The sequence below is a fragment of the Ranitomeya imitator genome, chromosome 2, assembly GCF_032444005.1.
Source record: "Ranitomeya imitator isolate aRanImi1 chromosome 2, aRanImi1.pri, whole genome shotgun sequence".
Lineage (NCBI taxonomy): Eukaryota > Metazoa > Chordata > Amphibia > Anura > Dendrobatidae > Ranitomeya > Ranitomeya imitator.
The window spans coordinates 446315097-446321190 of record NC_091283.1 but is presented as its reverse complement, the minus strand read 5'-3'; positions in this window follow the sequence as shown (position 1 = coordinate 446321190).

Sequence of the window (6094 nt, the reverse complement as noted above, 5' to 3'; positions counted from 1 at the left end):
GATACACTGCTCGGGAGACATTATTAGGCACATGAGGCTTAGATGGAAAGGTTGGCTTAAAGCATCAAGCACGATAGACTTAGATACAGCAGCTTAGCAGACAGTATCACACAATAGGCTTATATACTCATCTCAACTGACAGTATCTCACTTAATAGATTTAGTAGTTCATGATGGGGGTTGTAGTGTTGTACATTTCCCTGTGATTCTTTGACAGGTAGAGGCTCCTGATGGGGGTTGTAGTGTTTCTATGATAGAGGTAGACACACAGGCTCCTGATGGGGGTTGTAGTGTTTCTATCATAGAGGTAGTCACAGAGGCTCCTGATGGGGGTTGTAGTGTTTCTATGATAGAGGTAGTCACAGAGGCTCCTGATGGGGGTTGTAGTGTTTCTATTATAGAGGTAGACACAGAGGCTCCTGATGGGGGTTGTAGTGTTTCTATGATAGAGGTAGTCACAGAGGCTCCTGATGGGGGTTGTAGTGTTTCTATGATAGAGGTAGTCACAGAGGCTCCTGATGGGGGTTGTAGTGTTACTATCATAGAGGTAGAGACAGAGGCTCCTGATGGGGGTTGTAGTGTTTCTATGATAGAGGTAGTCACAGAGGCTCCTGATGGGGGTTGTAGTGTTACTATCATAGAGGTAGAGACAGAGGCTCCTGATGGGGTTGTAGTGTTTTTATGATGGAGGTAGTCACAGAGGCTCCTGATGGGGGTTGTAGTGTTTCTATTATAGAGGTAGACACAGAGGCTCCTGATGGGGGTCGTAGTTTTTCTATTATAGAGGTAGACACAGAGGCTCCTGATGGGGATTGTAGTGTTTCTATGATAGAGGTAGACACAGAGGCTCCTGATGGGGGTTGTAGTGTTTCTATGGTAGAGGTATTCACAGAGGCTCCTGATGGGGGTTGTAGTGTTTCTATGATAGAGGTAGTCACAGAGGCTCCTGATGAGGGTTGTAGTGTTTCTATGATAGAGGTAGTCACAGAGGCTCCTGATGGGGGTTGTAGTGTTTCTATCATAGAGGTAGAGACAGAGGTTCCTGATGGGGGTTGTAGTGTTTCTATGATAGAGGTAGTCACAGAGGCTCCTGATGGGGGTTGTAGTGTTTCTATGATAGAGGTAGTCACAGAGGCTCCTGATGGGGGTTGTAGTGTTTCTATGATAGAGGTAGTCACAGAGGCTCCTGATGGAGGTTGTAGTGTTTCTATGATAGAGGTAGTCACAGAGGCTCCTGATGGGGGTTGTAGTGTTTCTATGATAGAGGTAGTCACAGAGGCTCCTGATAGGGGTTGTAGTGTTTCTATGATAGAGGTAGTCACAGAGGCTCCTGATGGGGGTTGTAGTGTTTCTATCATAGAGGTAGAGACAGAGGCTCCTGATGGGGGTTGTAGTGTTTCTATGGAACAGGTAGTCACAGAGGCTCCTGATGGAGGTTGTAGTGTTTCTATTATAGAGGTAGACACAGAGGCTCCTGATGGGGGTTGTAGTGTTTCTATGATAGAGGTAGTCACAGAGGCTCCTGATGGGGGTTGTAGTGTTTCTATTATAGAGGTAGACACAGAGGCTCCTGATGGGGGTTGTAGTGTTTCTATCATAGAGGTAGAGACAGAGGCTCCTGATGGGGGTTGTAGTGTTTCTATGATAGAGGTAGTCACAGAGGCTCCTGATGGAGGTTGTAGTGTTTCTATTATAGAGGTAGACACAGAGGCTCCTGATGGGGGTTGTAGTGTTTCTATCAGAGAGGTAGTCACAGAGGCTCCTGATGGGGGTTGTAGTGTTTCTATGATAGAGGTAGTCACAGAGGCTCCTGATGGGGGTTGTAGTGTTTCTATTATAGAGGTAGTCACAGAGGCTCCTGATGGGGATTGTAGTGTTTCTATGATAGAGGTAGACACAGAGGCTCCTCATGGGGATTGTAGTGTTTCTATGATAGAGGTAGTCATAGAGGCTCCTGATGGGGGTTGTAGTGTTTCTATCATAGAGGTAGTCACAGAGGCTCCTGATGGAGGTTGTAGTGTTTCTATGATAGAGGTAGTCACAGAGGCTCCTGATGGGGGTTGTAGTGTTTCTATGATAGAGGTAGTCACAGAGGCTCCTGATGGAGGTTGTAGTGTTTCTATTATAGAGGTAGACACAGAGGCTCCTGATGGGAGTTGTAGTGTTTCTATCATAGAGGTAGTCACAGAGGCTCCTGATGGGGGTTGTAGTGTTTCTATGATAGAGGTAGAGACAGAGGCTCCTGATGGGGGTTGTAGTGTTTCTATGATAGAGGTAGTCACAGAGGCTCCTGATGAGGGTTGTAGTGTTTCTATGATAGAGGTAGAGACAGAGGCTCCTGATGGGGGTTGTAGTGTTTCTATCATAGAGGTATTCACAGAGGCTCCTGATGGGGGTTGTAGTGTTTCTATGATAGAGGTAGAGACAGAGGCTCCTGATGGGGGTTGTAGTGTTTCTATTATAGAGGTAGTCACAGAGGCTCCTGATGGGGGTCGTAGTTTTTCTATTATAGAGGTAGACACAGAGGCTCCTGATGGGGGTTGTAGTGTTTCTATCATAGAGGTATTCACAGAGGCTCCTGATGGGGGTTGTAGTGTTTCTATGATAGAGGTATTCACAGAGGCTCCTGATGGGAATTGTAGTGTTTCTATGATAGAGGTAGTCACAGAGGCTCCTGATGGGGGTTGTAGTGTTTCTATGATAGAGGTAGTCACAGAGGCTCCTGATGGGGGTTGTAGTGTTTCTATTATAGAGGTAGACACAGAGGCTCCTGATGGGGATTGTAGTGTTTTTATGATAGAGGTAGTCATAGGGGCTCCTGATGGGGATTGTAGTGTTTCTATGATAGAGGTAGTCACAGAGGCTCCTGATGGGGGTTGTAGTGTTTCTATCATAGAGGTAGAGACAGAGGTTCCTGATGGTGGTTGTAGTGTTTCTATGATAGAGGTAGTCACAGAGGCTCCTGATGGGGGTTGTAGTGTTTCTATGATAGAGGTAGTCACAGAGGCTCCTGATGGGGGTTGTAGTGTTTCTATGATAGAGGTAGACACAGAGGCTCCTGATGGGGGTTGTAGTGTTTCTATGATAGAGGTAGTCACAGAGGCTCCTGATGGAGGTTGTAGTGTTTCTATGATAGAGGTAGTCACAGAGGCTCCTGATGGGGGTTGTAGTGTTTCTATTATAGAGGTAGTCACAGAGGCTCCTGATGGGGGTTGTAGTGTTTCTATGATAGAGGTAGACACAGAGGCTCCTGATGGGGGTTGTAGTGTTTCTATGATAGAGGTAGTCACAGAGGCTCCTGATGGAGGTTGTAGTGTTTCTATCATAGAGGTAGACACAGAGGCTCCTGATGGGGGTTGTAGTGTTTCTATGATAGAGGTAGACACAGAGGCTCCTGATGGGGGTTGTAGTGTTTCTATTATAGAGGTAGTCACAGAGGCTCCTGATGGAGGTTGTAGTGTTTCTATTATAGAGGTAGTCACAGAGGCTCCTGATGGGGGTTGTAGTGTTTCTATGATAGAGGTAGACACAGAGGCTCCTGATGGGGGTTGTAGTGTTTCTATTATAGAGGTAGTCACAGAGGCTCCTGATGGAGGTTGTAGTGTTTCTATCATAGAGGTAGTCACAGAGGCTCCTGATGGGGGTCGTAGTGTTTCTATTATAGAGGTAGTCACAGGGGCTCCTGATGGGGGTTGTAGTGTTTCTATGATAGAGGTAGACACAGAGGCTCCTGATGGGGGTTGTAGTGTTTCTATGATAGAGGTAGTCACAGAGGCTCCTGATGGAGGTTGTAGTGTTTCTATTATAGAGGTAGACACAGAGGCTCCTGATGGGGGTTGTAGTGTTTCTATCATAGAGGTAGTCACAGAGGCTCCTGATGGGGGTTGTAGTGTTTCTATGATAGAGGTAGAGACAGAGGCTCCTGATGGGGGTTGTAGTGTTTCTATGATAGAGGTAGTCACAGAGGCTCCTGATGAGGGTTGTAGTGTTTCTATGATAGAGGTAGAGACAGAGGCTCCTGATGGGGGTTGTAGTGTTTCTATCATAGAGGTATTCACAGAGGCTCCTGATGGGGGTTGTAGTGTTTCTATGATAGAGGTAGAGACAGAGGTTCCTGATGGGGGTTGTAGTGTTTCTATTATAGAGGTAGTCACAGAGGCTCCTGATGGGGGTCGTAGTTTTTCTATTATAGAGGTAGACACAGAGGCTCCTGATGGGGGTTGTAGTGTTTCTATCATAGAGGTATTCACAGAGGCTCCTGATGGGGGTTGTAGTGTTTCTATGATAGAGGTATTCACAGAGGCTCCTGATGGGAATTGTAGTGTTCTATGATAGAGGTATTCACAGAGGCTCCTGATGGGGATTGTAGTGTTTCTATGATAGAGGTAGTCATAGGGGCTCCTGATGGGGATTGTAGTGTTTCTATGATAGAGGTAGTCACAGAGGCTCCTGATGGGGGTTGTAGTGTTTCTATCATAGAGGTAGAGACAGAGGTTCCTGATGGTGGTTGTAGTGTTTCTATGATAGAGGTAGTCACAGAGGCTCCTGATGGGGGTTGTAGTGTTTCTATGATAGAGGTAGACACAGAGGCTCCTGATGGGGGTTGTAGTGTTTCTATGATAGAGGTAGTCACAGAGGCTCCTGATGGAGGTTGTAGTGTTTCTATGATAGAGGTAGTCACAGAGGCTCCTGATGGGGGTTGTAGTGTTTCTATTATAGAGGTAGTCACAGAGGCTCCTGATGGGGGTTGTAGTGTTTCTATGATAGAGGTAGACACAGAGGCTCCTGATGGGGGTTGTAGTGTTTCTATGATAGAGGTAGTCACAGAGGCTCCTGATGGAGGTTGTAGTGTTTCTATCATAGAGGTAGTCACAGAGGCTCCTGATGGGGGTTGTAGTGTTTCTATGATAGAGGTAGTCACAGAGGCTCCTGATGGAGGTTGTAGTGTTTCTATTATAGAGGTAGACACAGAGGCTCCTGATGGGGGTTGTAGTGTTTCTATGATAGAGGTAGTCACAGAGGCTCCTGATGGGGGTTGTAGTGTTTCTATGATAGAGGTAGAGACAGAGGCTCCTGATGGGGGTTGTAGTGTTTCTATGATAGAGGTAGTCACAGAGGCTCCTGATGGGGGTTGTAGTGTTTCTATGATAGAGGTAGTCACAGAGGCTCCTGATGGGGGTTGTAGTGTTTCTATGATAGAGGTAGTCACAGAGGCTCCTGATGGAGGTTGTAGTGTTTCTATGATAGAGGTAGTCACAGAGGCTCCTGATGGGGGTTGTAGTGTTTCTATGATAGAGGTAGTCACAGAGGCTCCTGATGGGGGTTGTAGTGTTTCTATGATAGAGGTAGAGACAGAGGCTCCTGATGGGGGTTGTAGTGTTTCTATGATAGAGGTAGTCACAGAGGCTCCTGATGGGGGTCGTAGTTTTTCTATTATAGAGGTAGACACAGAGGCTCCTGATGGGGGTTGTAGTGTTTCTATGATAGAGGTAGACACAGAGGCTCCTGATGGGGGTTGTAGTGTTTCTATGGTAGAGGTATTCACAGAGGCTCCTGATGGGGGTTGTAGTGTTTCTATGATAGAGGTAGTCACAGAGGCTCCTGATGAGGGTTGTAGTGTTTCTATGATAGAGGTAGTCACAGAGGCTCCTGATGGGGGTTGTAGTGTTTCTATCATAGAGGTAGAGACAGAGGTTCCTGATGGGGGTTGTAGTGTTTCTATGATAGAGGTAGTCACAGAGGCTCCTGATGGGGGTTGTAGTGTTTCTATGATAGAGGTAGTCACAGAGGCTCCTGATGGGGGTTGTAGTGTTTCTATGATAGAGGTAGTCACAGAGGCTCCTGATGGAGGTTGTAGTGTTTCTATGATAGAGGTAGTCACAGAGGCTCCTGATGGGGGTTGTAGTGTTTCTATGATAGAGGTAGTCACAGAGGCTCCTGATGGGGGTTGTAGTGTTTCTATGATAGAGGTAGTCACAGAGGCTCCTGATGGGGGTTGTAGTGTTTCTATCATAGAGGTAGTCACAGAGGCTCCTGATGGGGGTTGTAGTGTTTCTATCAGAGAGGTAGTCACAGAGGCTCCTGATGGGGGTTG